The sequence below is a fragment of the Sturnus vulgaris genome, chromosome W (genome assembly GCF_052056855.1).
Source record: "Sturnus vulgaris isolate bStuVul1 chromosome W, bStuVul1.hap1, whole genome shotgun sequence".
NCBI classification, from domain to species: domain Eukaryota; kingdom Metazoa; phylum Chordata; class Aves; order Passeriformes; family Sturnidae; genus Sturnus; species Sturnus vulgaris.
In genome coordinates, this window is record NC_142282.1 from 37942770 (window position 1) to 37956572 (window position 13803).

The 13803-nt window shown below is 44.4% G+C and overlaps 1 long non-coding RNA gene and 1 pseudogene across 1 annotated transcript; both read left to right on the forward strand.

Moving 5' to 3' along the window:
• The first annotated feature begins 7120 nt into the window (after window positions 1–7120).
• On the forward strand, window positions 7121–11889 carry LOC148220123 (uncharacterized). The gene is made up of 2 exons (XR_015798969.1): window positions 7121–7218; window positions 9631–11889. It is a non-coding gene; the product is annotated as an uncharacterized LOC148220123 (long non-coding RNA).
• On the forward strand, window positions 7798–9246 carry LOC148220124 (endogenous retrovirus group K member 5 Gag polyprotein-like; annotated as a pseudogene).
• Window positions 11890–13803: the final 1914 nt, after the last annotated feature.

A 13803-nucleotide genomic window follows, 5' to 3' on the forward strand; every position in this document is an offset into this window, starting at 1 on the left:
TAGAGGAGTGGCCCTTTATATTAGGGAGGCTTTTGATGCCATGGGTATTGAAACTAGTGACAATGAGGTTGAATGCCTATGGGCAAGAATTAAGGGCAAGTCTAACAAGGCTGACATCCTACTCGGAGCCTGTTATTGACCACCGAACCATGAAGAAGAGGTGGACAACTTATTCTATAAGCAGCTAGATAATGTTTCAGGATCACCAGCCCTTGTTCTTATAGGTGACTTTAACTTACCAGACATCTGCTGGGAGCTTAACAGCAGAAAATATGAAGTCCAGGAGGTTCTTAGAGTGTGTGGTGGACAACTTTTTGTCACAGCTGGTGAGGGACCCGACAAGAGGAGGGACTATGCTAGACCTGCTGTTTACAAATAGAGATGGGCTGGTGGGAGATGTGGTGGTTGGAGGCTGTTTGGGGCATAGTGATCATGAAATTATAGAATACTCGATATTTGGGGAAATAAGGAGGAGCATCAATAAAACTTTCAGACTGCACTTCCGGAGGTCAGACTTTGGCCTATTTAAGACTTATTTGGAGAGTTCCTTGGGAAGCAGCCCTTAAAAACAAAGGAGTCCAGGAAAGGTGGGCGTGCTTCAAAAAAGATCTTGAGGGCACAGGAACAGATTATCCCTGTGTGACGAAAGGTGAGTTGATGAGGCAAACTGCAAACAGCCTCTGTATGGGCAAGGAGGTTTTGAAAGAACTTAGGAATAAAAAGAGGGTGTATCTCTTTGGAAGGGAGGTCAAGTGTCTTAGGAAATATTTAAGGGGGTTGCTAGGGCATGTAGAAAAAAAAGAGAGGCCAAAGCTCAGTTCGAACTTAATGTCTTGGTTTAATTTAATTTCCTTTAAAAATGCCTTCATTTAATTTGAATTTCCTGGTCAACACACCAAATAATGTCATGGTTTTGATTTGCCAATTTAAATATACTCATTTTCTGTTGTGAGACATAACTAGGAGCAGAAGCAAGACAGGCCTAAAACTTAAAAGGGTATAAAAAGAAATTTATTAACTACATAAAGAAGGGGGGAAAAAATGAATTCAGAATAAGATTTTCAGACCACTCCTTCCTTCCCTCTCCCAACCCTCATAACAACAAAACAAACATAAAAAAAACCTACTTCATTCAGTTCCTAACTTAAATAGTCCTTTTTTCAGTTCACTTTGGAGACAGAAGCTTCCTCTTGTTGAGCCATAGGGATTTTTTCCACAAGAAGAAAGAAAACAGTCCTCTCATGGTTTCATTTTCACGATTTGCATCTGCCCGGGAACCTGCAATCGTGGCACTACTCCCAACTCCACAGCCTTCCCAGAGCTGCACATGTGGGCCATGTCGAATTCATGGGGTATTACTTTTAAGAATGAAATGTTCCAAAACAAAGGTTCTCTTCATCTCTTTTCTCTCTGTTCATGCTTCATCCTCAGAAAACCAAGATCCCCTTCTTTCCTCAGGGCAAAATATTCTCAACACAGGTGCTTTCTGGTCAAATGATCTATCAAATGGAACATCTCTTACCCCCCATATCTTTCTCCATGGTTTATAGGAATATTCAGTACATCAGTTCATCCCTACAATTTTACAAAAGGACATTTCAGCCATCTTCACAGCATCTCCTCATTCTCCTTTCATCTAAAAAAACTTAGCTCTTGCTTCACTGACTTCAGAATATCATGCAGCACTTACAGGATGGTCAGGGTATCAGACCTAGCCAGCATAGATTTAGGAGGGGTAGATCATGTTTGACCAACCTGATCTCCTTTTATGATGAGGTGATCCACCTGGTGGATGCGGGAAAGGCTGTGGATGTTGTCTATTTGGACTTCAGCAAGGCCTTTCACACTGTCTCCCACAGCATACTCCTGGAAAAGCTGGCAGCCCGTGGCTTGGACAGGAGCACTCTTTGCTGGATTAAGAACTGGCTGGAGGGCCAGGCCCAGAAAGTGATGGTGAATGGTGCTGCATCCAGCTAGGGGCCAGTCACTAGTGGTGTCCCTCAGGGGTCTGTGCTGGGGCCAGTTATGTTCAATATTTTTATTGATGACATGGATGAAGTTATTGAGTCTTTCATTAGTAAATTTGTAGATGACGCTAAGCTCAGAGTGTGTGCCAATCTGGTGGAAGGTAGGAGGGCTCTGCAGAGAGACCTGGAAAGGTTGGATAGATGGGCAGAGTCCAATAAGATGAAATTTACTAAGTTCAAGTGCCAAGTCCTGCATTTTGGCCACAATAACCCCCTGCAATGTTATAGGCTGGGGACAGTGTGGCTGGAGAGTGCCCAGGCAGAAAGGGACCTGGAGGTACTTGGTCGACAGCCAACTGAACGTGAGCCAGCAGTGTGCCCTGGTGGCCAAGAAGGCCAATGGCATCCTGGCCTGTATCAGGAATAGTGTGGCCAGCAGGAGCAGGGAGGTAATTTTTCCTCTGTGCTTGGCACTGGTGAGGCCACATCTTGAGTACTGGGTTGAGTTCTCGGCCCCCCAGTTTAGGAAGGACATTGAGATGCTCCAACGTGTCCAGAGGAGGACAACAAGGCTGATGAGGGGCTTGGAACACAACAAGCCCTATGAGGAACGACTGAGGGAGCTGGGGTTGTTTAGCCTGGAGAAAAGGAGACTCAGAGGTGTCCTTATCACTCTCTACAACTACCTGAAATGTGGTTGTAGTCAGGTGGGGGTTGGTCTCTTTTTCCAAGCAGCAACTAACAGAATGAGAGGATACAGTCTTAAGCTGCTCCAAGGGAAATTTAGGTTGGATGTTTGGAAAAAGTTTTTTTATGGAAAGAGTGATAAAATATTGGAATTGTCTGCTCAAGGAGGTGGTGGAGTCACCATCCCTGCATGTGTTTAGAAAAAGATTGGATGTGGCACTCAGTGCCATGGTTTAGTTGAGCTGTTAGGGCATGGGTTGAACTCGATGATCTTGAAGGTCTCTTCCAACCTTGTGATTCTGTGATTCTGTGGTTGTGTGATCATCACTCAGTCTCTATCCCTGGGTGAGCTCCGTAAGCTGTGGAGGTAGTTCACCTATCAGGCAAATGAGTCCATCCTGATGTGGCTGCTCTGCATCTGGGACACTGCAGCTAATGAGACCATTGTGGATGAAAGTGAGGCCAGGCAACTGCAATCTCTGTCCTGAGATGTGGTCATTGACCAAGGGATTGGAAGAACCCAGGAAACTCTCAGTGACTGCTGGCAAGCGTAAGGGATAGATACCTTTGTAAAAAGACCTCCATGTGAAACAAGGAAAATGGAACACAATGGAGCAAGGTATCAGATGCCTAAGTGTGGATATGGAGCCTGAGAAAGCAGTTTTCCCAGGCGTTTGAAAGAAAACAGAAAGGAAAGAATTAATAAACAAAAGGTTGATCCTGCTATTGTTGACATTGTATGCGTGTGAGAAAAGCATGTTTTGTAAGAGGTGTTGCTTTTCTTGGACCAATGGGCTGATCCTGTTCTTGGATCAGAGGAGCAGTCTATAAAATGTGTGTAGATGTGTGTGTTTCTATGATTTCATGAATAAAGTGCTTCTTCTACCTCTGAGAGGAAGCCGTGTCGCTGTACCTTTCTTTGCTGCTCCTACAGCAATAGCGACACCTAAGGGAATTGGCTGTGCTGGAGATCATTTTTTTGGAGGAAAAGATTCCCTAAGAGCCCAGATGGTGCCCAGTGCATGTCACAAATGTGGTTGAAATTCACACGGCTTGGACCAGAGATATACTCCCGTTGCCTAACGACACTGCAATGGAGAGGAGAGGACAAGGTCAGTGCGTTGGTCAACAAACTGAGAATTTGTGAGGACAATGTCACCGCCCTGCTACACACACATATCTCATCTATGGAAACAAAGCTGACTGAACATGTATGGAGATTGGAAGACAAAATTGAAGAGGGCCACCAGAAACTCAGAAAGGATCTAAAGGAAAGAATTTACATGTCGCCAGAACCAATGTCCTGGTTTAGGGCAAATTTGGGGGAAAACCTCTGGAAGGAGCCCCCAGACAGCAAACCCCACGACTCCTCCCCCCCACCACCAGGTTCGGGAAAAATTTCCAGAGAGAAGAGTGGGAAAAAAACCTGTTTATTTAACAAGCAAAACACTCCCCAGCACAGGAAAAAAAACCAACACCAGTTGACAAAAAAAACCTCTTTCACCGTTCTGAAGGGATGACAAACTCAGAGAGTCTCTCCGGCGAGTGGTCGCCCAGTTATCAGTCTCCGGTGCTGGGAATGACTGCTGCGGGTGACAGAATGCAGACTCCCGGTGTTTCTTGGTGTTTCCCAGGTCCCCGTCCAGAACAGGTTCAGATGGTATCCAGGAGAGGGAGGGGACGAGGTGGAAAAAAAACAGTCCAGGGAAAAAGTTGGACTGCCTAGCTGAACTAACTAATAAGCAAAAGCAAGGGCAAAGCGAAGGAAAGAGGCAGAAGCGAGCAAGCAGGCAAGCAAGCAAGCAGGGAAGCGGAGCTAAAACTTCTCCTAAACATAGACCATGGGGGAGGTGAGCTGGCTGATAACAAGACAAAACAAAGCTTCACTTTCAGAGTCAGTCCTGAAAGCACAGGACATAATACCAAACATAATCAGAACACATGATTAGAGATACAAACACCATAACATCACCCTAGGACAACCAAGAATCTCTGCCATTAGGAGCACACATTCCCCAGCAGAGGAGAGAGGATGCACTCCACAAAGTAACCTATGGATTTTCCTTCAGGAGCATGGAGAAGAGATGAGAAAGTGTGATGGAAAACCCAGCTCCTCCATAGCAGCCCAGGTTCATGAACTGAAAAGAGGAACAATAGCAAAAAGCTCATCTAGGGTGAGCTCTGCTCCAGTCTTTTATGGCCAGTACTCCAGACGGTATAGGGATGATAGCATGACCAATTCTCTTGAAGGGACCCCAGGAACATATCTACAGGAGGAGAGCAATGTATACTATGAACAGAATTAGAGGGGCCTTGCCTCTAGCCAGGTAGAGGAAAGGGACTGTAGAAGCAGCAGCCTGCTTGGGCCATCCTGACCTTGACTAACAGCCCTTTTCCCATGGGAAAGTGCTTACCAAAGGATCATCTCCAGCCATAATCACCTATGGGAAATGTTTTGATGCACAACTGTCTAGGAGTGACTATATGATGCCTGTATCCCCAAATCGTCTGTTTGGTTGGTGTTGAATATTGAATTCTGCAGCTTTAAGACTGGTTCCAGGAGTGAAGGGGGGGAAAGAAGAAGTGCAGAGTTTGTTATCAGAGACTGCACTGGCTCCCCCACATTCCTGCTCACAGACTCTGTTGTCTGCAGTGGACAGCAGCAAAGAGCTCTCCTTTGTTTTTGGTTGGTTTTTCTGGCTAGCTGAGGTAAAGAAGCTCCCTGGACTGTGGTTTTTTCCTTTTTCTTGAAACTGTTTAAACCTGCTCTGGACTGAAAACCCAAAAGAGCACCAGGAGCTCACATCTCTGGCCCACCAGGCCTGGTCTGGGCCATGGCATTTCCCAGCATCAGAGGGACTGAGAACAAACTGAGTGAGCCGGACAACCCACAGAAAAAACTTCTAAATCTGTCATCTCTTCAGAGCAGCGAGAGGTTTTGCTGTTTAGTATTGTTCATTTTTGTGCTGGGAAGTGTTTTGCCTGTTAAATAAAGAGTTTTTCCACTTCTGTCCGAGGAAATATTTTCCCCAAAACAATTGAAAGAAGGACTGCTTGAATCTGTTTTTCATAAAAGAACCCCAATCAGAGATTTCCTCCCAAATTTGCCCTAAACCAGGACCACAACCCAGAAAACTGGGCTATTAATGTGTGGGATGGATGACTGTTTCTTGATAAGAGCTAGAAACATTGACTTTACTCTTCTTTTTTTTGTGTGGTTGCTTTCTCTTTCCTACTGGCTGGATGTGTAGTTTATCCTAAAACTTGTACACAGAAGAAATATATAAATCCTCAAGTGTATTTAATGAAAACAATCCTGCTAGATGACAAAGTGGTTGTCCATTATCTTCAATTGCTACAAATGGTGCCTGCAGTGGGACTCAGAGTGAATCTCTGGTAGCAACATTGTGTTCAAACCGAGCTGTGTGGCACTGTGTGTAGCTTCCTGCTACAGCTCAGGTGTTAGCTAATTCTTATCTCCCCCCTCCACTACCCCCTACCCGATTTACTGCTGCAATCTCATTCACTCCCAACATTAATGGAGAAATGCAAGGAAGGGCCCTAAAAAGGGGAGATATTTCCACGTTCCTGGCCATGCCTATCAATTATCAGCATAAGAAATCTGCTCAGTATGTACAACCTCAGTTTGAATTAATAAAAGAACTTCGTAATGCTGTCCAAGATTATGGACTGCAAACACTATATACTATGGGATGGATCAACTCTATTAACCATGGGTACACTATAGCTCCTAATGATTGACGAATGCTTTTTAAACTTATACTAAGGTCAGCACAATATAGAGTATGTCTGTCAGAATGGAAAGATCTTGCTACTGTACAAACTATGGATAATATTGTGAATTTAGAAGCAGATGTTCTCAAAGAAATGCTGGGATTAGGTGCATATGCTGCCCACATGGCCCAAACTAATTTGTCTCACACAATACTACAGCAGAGCTCCAAAATAGCCATAAAGGCTCTTAAAAGAGTCCCAGAGATCCGACAAAAGGACTTTGCATCCATTTGGCAAGGATCTCAAGAATAATACGTAACATTCATTGTTAGATCGCAGACAACTGTTGAAGGGGCTGTCAGCTGGTCTGTGAGCCAGAGAGAATTAACTTATAAGGTTTACTTCTAAAGGAATTTTACCAAGGCTGTTGGCATGGAGACCGAGAAGAAGGAGAAAAAGATAAGCAAGAAGAAATCTGCAGCTGGAAAAAGTATTTTTAGAAAAGTTTTGTGAAAGTTAGTTGAAAACAGTGGTGGAGACTGCACCAATAAACGTTGTGTTGATCTATTGTAGCCAATGAATAAAGTGTAAACTTTTTAGAGTGTATAAGAGACAGCATGCTGTTGTAATAAACAGAAAGTAGACGTCTTATGTGTACTGCCGCCCTTCGTGTGTCATGTCCATCTCAACAGCGACATCTGGTGACGCCGAACGTGCTCTGCAATTGGGCTGTAGGGTGACGTACAGCCAGAGTTGGAGCCCAGCATAGCTGAGAGCAGCAGGGAAGCTGCTGGTCCGGACCTAATTGACTTTGACACCTGGAGTACAGGTGAGCTGCTGGGGACAAAATGGGAAATAATTTATCAAGTGACGAAAATATTGTTTTATCTACATGGAAAGCTTGGTTGAAAAGAAAAGGTACGGAGACCTCTGACTATGGCCTTCGTAGTGTGTTATTCTGGGCTAAGTCACAAGATTTTGAGACTGATGCAAGCACTGCCTTTAGTGTCAGAGCTTGGAAAGATGTTGGAAAAAGCTATGGGACGTGATATCTAAAGGGGACAAGTCAGTTGCAGATTTGGCTGCTACTTGGACACTGCTTTATGAAACCTTAAAAGACTGTAAAACAGAGCAGGATGAGAGAGAGTGGGAGGTGGGGGAAGAATCAGAGCAAGAAACTGAAGTTGATGGGGAAGAAGGGAAAAGCGAAGTTCCTTCTGAGGCTGTCCCTGAAGTAGAGCCTGCTGGAGCTGCTTCTGTGGAGGTTTCTCCAGGGTCTGTTGGGGGAAACAAGCGACAAACTGATAACATCTCTCGGTATCTGTCCCCAAAAGACTATGTTAAACCTGTGTATCCCTCTCCTGCCCAGCACTTAGATGAATTAAGTGCTATGTCAAAATGTATTACTCCAGTACAGCAGTTAGCTGAAACAACTTTACAGGAGAAACAAATTGAAGAACAAGTCGAGCCATCTGACCCCCACTTCCCTCTGAACTGTACAAGCAAATGAGATCATTAATGCTATATCCCCCACTGCCTGATAGTGATAGTGAGGATGATGAAGTGCTGGTGATAAGAAAATCTGAACTGGTCTGTGGATCTGTTTGTGGCAAATCCCGTAATACATCTAAGCCTGCTGCTCCTTGGACTTTGCCCCCCTGCCAAGTGACTGTGATGGCTCGACACCCTTTACAATTTTGGGAGCATGTTAAAAAGAAAGCAGCTGAAGTGAGGGATTAGGATTTGATAGAAAAAAATAGGTCCATCAAAAATATTGGATATGCAGAGTGTTGATATGAATGTTGCTTGTAAGGAGCCTATGTCTTTTCCTGTTTTCAAAGCAGTCCCTAATTCAGGGAAAAATGATAGTCATCAAGTTTTTCCAAGGAAAGTTGTACAAGACCTCCAAACAAAGGTGGCCAAATTTGGTATTAATTCTCAAGAAGTAATGCAATTAATTTGTGTTATTAATGCTGATGTACTTGCTCCTTATGATATTATGCATCTTGCTACAATTCTGTTTCAACCAGTACAATATAGTGTATTTCAGAACACCTGGAGGCAGTTAGCTGAGAGAAAGGCTTTAGAGAACATGCAACTTCCCCAGCAGGACCATCGTCATGCTTTGGGGGTTGATGCTTTACTGGGTACTGGACCTTTTACTAACCCAGATTTACAGGCAAGGTGGGATCCTTTAGTTTTGGCACAGGCTCAACAATTAGGTATGAGTGCTTTAATTAAAATGATGGAAATGGCAGCTCTGAAACAGAGATATGTTACTATACAACAAGGTAACAAGGAACCTTTTTTGCAGTTTGTGGAAAAGGTTGCTGCAGCTGCTGAGAAACAAGTAGATGATGAAAATTTGAGACAAATTCTATGCAAACAATTGGCTAGAGACAATGGGAATGAGGATTGCCAAAAAATTATTGAGTCTTTGCCAGGAGATCCCTCACTAGCTGATATTGTAACTGCTTGCTCAAAAGTTGGCACAGTCATGCATAAAATGGCTGCTTTGGCAGCAATCCTAAGGCCTTCACAAAAATGCTTCTCTTGTGGAGAGCCAGGACATTTAAAGGCACAATGCCCACACAATTATGAACAAAAAGTAAAGTCTAAGATAAACCCAAGCAATAAACTGAATTGTAATTGTTGTGGTAAACCTGGATATTTTAGTAAATCATGGAGATAAAAGTATCATGCAAATGGACAGCAATTGCAGGGAAACAGAAAGAAGAACATGAAGGGGCATGTGAGGACACAAATACCCCAACAACAACCACGAGCCTCCAGTCCCTGCAAAGCCATCCATTTGCGAACAATACTCAGGAGCCACAAGAGGCTCCGCAGGGATTGATATACCCATAGCAGACACAGTAACTATTTTGACAAGACAAATATGTAAGGTGCCCCTTGGTGCCTATGGTCCTTTAGGACAGGATTTGAGTGCTTTTTTAGTGGGGAGATCTAGTAGTACCAATCAAGGTATTAATGTACATTTAGGTGTTATTTATTCTGATTATTTGGGACAAATTTATGCTATGGTATCAGTTTGTGAGCCCCCTGTTGTTATTCAAAAAGGAACTTGTATTGCTCAACTTATTCCTTTTGTGAGTTGTGTTCCAAATGTAGTGGACCAGTGTCACAGAATGACACAGAAGGAAAGACACTCATACTCAGTGACTCCAAGGAATCAAGCAGGAAAAGAACCACTTTATTTACATTTCATGTCTATTTATAGAATTCCAACAATGACCATGGATTGGACATTGAGGATAATACCTCCTGACCCCATAGGTCCCATCAACAGTCCATCAATTCTCTCTTCCTCCAAAGAGGAATGCAAAACATTCATTATTTACAAGATCAGTGTGTGAGAAACTGCAAAAAGAATATGTCAACAATCAGAAGGCTGAAACACAAGGGCAACAGAACGGAGTCATGGCACAGGAGGTTTTGGATCTACAGGAGAACCTCAAGTAGTTTGGACTCAAAAAGTGACAGATCATCATCCAGAAGAACAGCGCATTGTCACGGCCAAGGGACATTATCCAGAGACCATAACAATAACAGGTTTGATTGACACAGGAGTAGATCTAACTATAATTTCATAGCTTTTTTTGCCTCCATCATGGCCCCTCACTCGAGCAGATTTTGGAGTCATAGGGTTGGGTGGTGCAACTGTAGGTGGTCTATCTGCTATTGAAATTAATGTGAAACATCCTGAAGGCCAACAAGCTAACATCAGGCCTTATGTTACCACTGTCCTATATAATTTATGGGGATGAGATTGTTTATCTCAATGGAGTGTCAAAATTACTATAGGTTTTTAGCAGGGGCCACTGTGCTGCAGGGCCTTAAGCATCCAGTTGTAACCTTTACATGGTTAACAGATAAACCTGTCTGGATTGATCATAGCCCCTCTCTATTGAAAAGCTTACTGCCCTGCAAAAATGAATAGCAGAACAGCTGCAAGCTGGGCATATTGAAGAATGATTCAGCCCATGGAATACCCCTGGTTTTGTGATAAAAAAGAAATCAGGAAAATGGAGAATTTTGCATGATTTATGGCAGATAAATGCTGTGATGGCCACAATGGGAGCTTTACAACCAGGTCTTCCAACACCCACAATGATTCCATAGGGATGGGAAAAAATTATTATTGATTTAAAAGATTGCTTTTTACTATTCCATTGGCTGAACAAGATAAGGGAAAATTAGTTTTTACTATGCCCTCTTTAAATCATGCTGAACCTAACAAAAGATATCAGTGGAAAGTTCTTCCTCGGGGAATGAAAAATTCTCCAACTATTTGTCAATGGTTTGTGGCACAGGCCTTATCAAAGGTGCGAGAGCAATTTAGAAATTGCTATTACTATCATTATATGGATGATATCTTGTTGGCTTCCAAAAATAAACAATTGTCAGCCCCTTCCACAAACAACCATTACTAGGCAAATAGAAAATGAAGAAGCAGTCACTGTAGTGTTATATTACAAGTAGCCTTTGAAAATGCTAATGCAGATTGTCAGAAAGCACTACTCTGTAAGAAATGAGCATGCTAATTTATCCACCTGCATCAAAGCCTGTCAGAATGTGGGGACAGAGGAGCACAGAGCATGTGTTTTAGCTGATGCCTTACAGCAAGCCTCTAATACACATAAGAAAACATCCCCTCACTGTTTTAATTGCCAACAAAGGCGTTTGCATATAAATTGTTCCACTCGAATAAAAGGACAGAACAGCTCCCGCCCTGCTGCTTCCCTCCCTTCCCATGTCCACGATGTACAAAAAAGGGTTACTACTGCAGTGAAGCATGTAGGTCAAAATTTGATAAAGACGGTAACCCTCTCACCCCATGGCAGGAAAACAGGAAGAGGGGCACAGGACCCGGTGCCCCTCAAACCAACAGGGTCTTTGCAATCCAAACCCAGGAGTCTCAATCTCCTGTTTCCTCATCAGCACCCACGGGAGTGCAGGTTTGGACTTACCCCTCTCAGATGATGCCATAATTACAGATTCAGCTATTCATGTTGAGAGGAATGTTGAATTTGTCTTTACAAATGAGTTGTGGATCAGCCTGTAGATAAGGCTAGCACTGAGAGATAAAAGAAACAATGGGATGGATTCCACTGATTGATGAATGGAAAAAGATGTTTGCCTTTACAAACAAACTGTAGGGCTGCTGATAAATGAAATTGGATATCGAAAGATGAAAGAAGCACCGGGGGGAAAACTATGAATTCTATAAGAATTAAAAATTAAAAGGGAGGGTTATACATTAGAGGGGAATTTCAGGTATCAGGCGTTCCGGGAAGTCTGTGCCTCTCAAGTACCTCAGCCAATGGGGAAAGAGAGAGGGAAATGCGGCCGGGAAAATAGGATAAAAAGGAGGCTGCGTCCTCCGAAAATTTGAGAGATCCCAGGGGAATGTCCCATGGCCTCTCCCTTTATTCGAATAAAGCAAAAAGGACTCCTCTGTCTCCTTTTTGGACATAAACCTCTGGTGTTTGTGGATTAATTTTCCTGACAATTTGGGGGCTCGTCCGGGATCTTTCCACCGTCCGGGGCGGCGGGCGGCGAGCGGAGCTGAAGGCGCGCCTCACCCAGTTTCGGTGATCAGCTCCCCTTGGTGCCGGCCGGCACCGGGCGATTGATTGGGTTCCCGAGACTGTCCAGGAGACAGACGAGTGGCGGACCAGGGGGGTCCATGAAGAGTCCGCAGGGAAGGACCACTGAAAATCTCACCGGTGAGTAAAATGGGATCTTCGGGGAGCAAACCTGGGAGGGCACCCATGGAGGGTAGCACAGGTAAAACGGGGCATCCAGAGCAAAGGGGCCCCGGCAAATGGGATGACGATCCCATAATACCCCCGGAGAGTCCCTTGGGGTGAATGCTGAGGTCTTGGGAAAGATTGTATATTCACCCAGAAGTAACTATGGAAATTATGGTAAAATATTGTTATTTTGTGTGGCCAGAGTATAAGTTGGCAAGGGGACTTATATGGCTACTTATGGAACAGATAAAATTCATTTGTGTCGAATTTTGTGAAGGTATTTAGAGGAAAGTGGTGAGGATTAGAATGTTTTTCAGCACCTTCCCCCGTCTTATCCTCCAGTTGCCAGCTGCAGGTCGTCTGTATCCTCAACTTTCAGAGCAAGGGGATCAGGAAAATGTTATTCCTACAGCCCCACCTGAGAAGGATAATGGTGTAGGGGGAGGGGAGCAGCATGTTGTATCACCCCCCAGAACTAGAAGAGGAACTCAGTTTAGGGCATCAGAAGCCCCCCAAGAGACAGGGGTACACCAGATGCCACTCCGTCAAGTTCCTTTGGGGGGTCAAGGGGGAGGATTTGGGTTTGTAATTGTACCACTCACTACCCAGGATATAAGAGGGTTGAAAAAAGAATTACCCCCATATTTGGATGATCCCATAGGGGTGGGGGAAAAGATAGAGGAATATTTGGGAAATGCGGATTATACATGGAAGGATTGGGATTTTCTTTTGGGAATTTTGTTTGGGTCATCAGAGAAACGAATGATTTTGCAGAAAGCTCGGCAGCTGTGGGAGGATGAACATCCACAAGCAGCAGGGGGGGCTGGACCCAATGCACCTACGGTGGATGATGCCATCCCCCAGGCAGACCCCCAGTGGGACCCAAATAACCAGGCCAGTCTGGCTCGCCTTTTCGATTACCGTGCTTATTTGATCAGGGCAATCAAGTCTGCGGCTCCCAGAACTAACAACATAGCTAAGGCTCTGTCGTTAGAACAGGAGAAACAGGAAAGCCCCCATTGGTTGGAGAGGATTAGGGATGCCTTGAGGAAGCACGGGGGGATGGATCCTGAAGGGCCAGCCTTCAACACATTGCTTAAAGTACAATTTGTTACTAAGGCCTGGCCTGATATAAGGAAAGGGGTACAAAAAGATAAAAAGTGGCAAAATAAGCCTCTAAAGGAATTGGTTAGAAAACCGCAGCAGATATGTGTAAGAAGGGATGAGGAAAAGGCAGAAGCTAAAGCAAAGATGATGGCAGAGTTTTTGCAGCCCCAGAGGAATAAACCGCAGGGTCCAAGGGGTCCCCAGGGACAGAGGGGACGGGGTCGGTCACAAGGAAGTGGCAGAGGGATTCCCTCCTCGGCAGGGGACAGCCGACCCAAACAGCTGCTGGGGAAGAACCAGTGTGCTGTCTGCAGGGCAGAAGGGTATTGGAAAAACGAGTGTCTGCAGAAACAACTGGACCCTCAGGAGGAGGAAGTCCAGAGAATAATAGAAATGGATTGTTAGGGGTGTCAGGGGCTCCTATTATACCAAAGACCCACCACTCAAGAGCCCTTGATAACTTTTAAGGTGGGTCCGGATCGAGAGGAGGTGTGTTTTCTGGTAGACACGGGGGCCTCTCGGTCCAACTT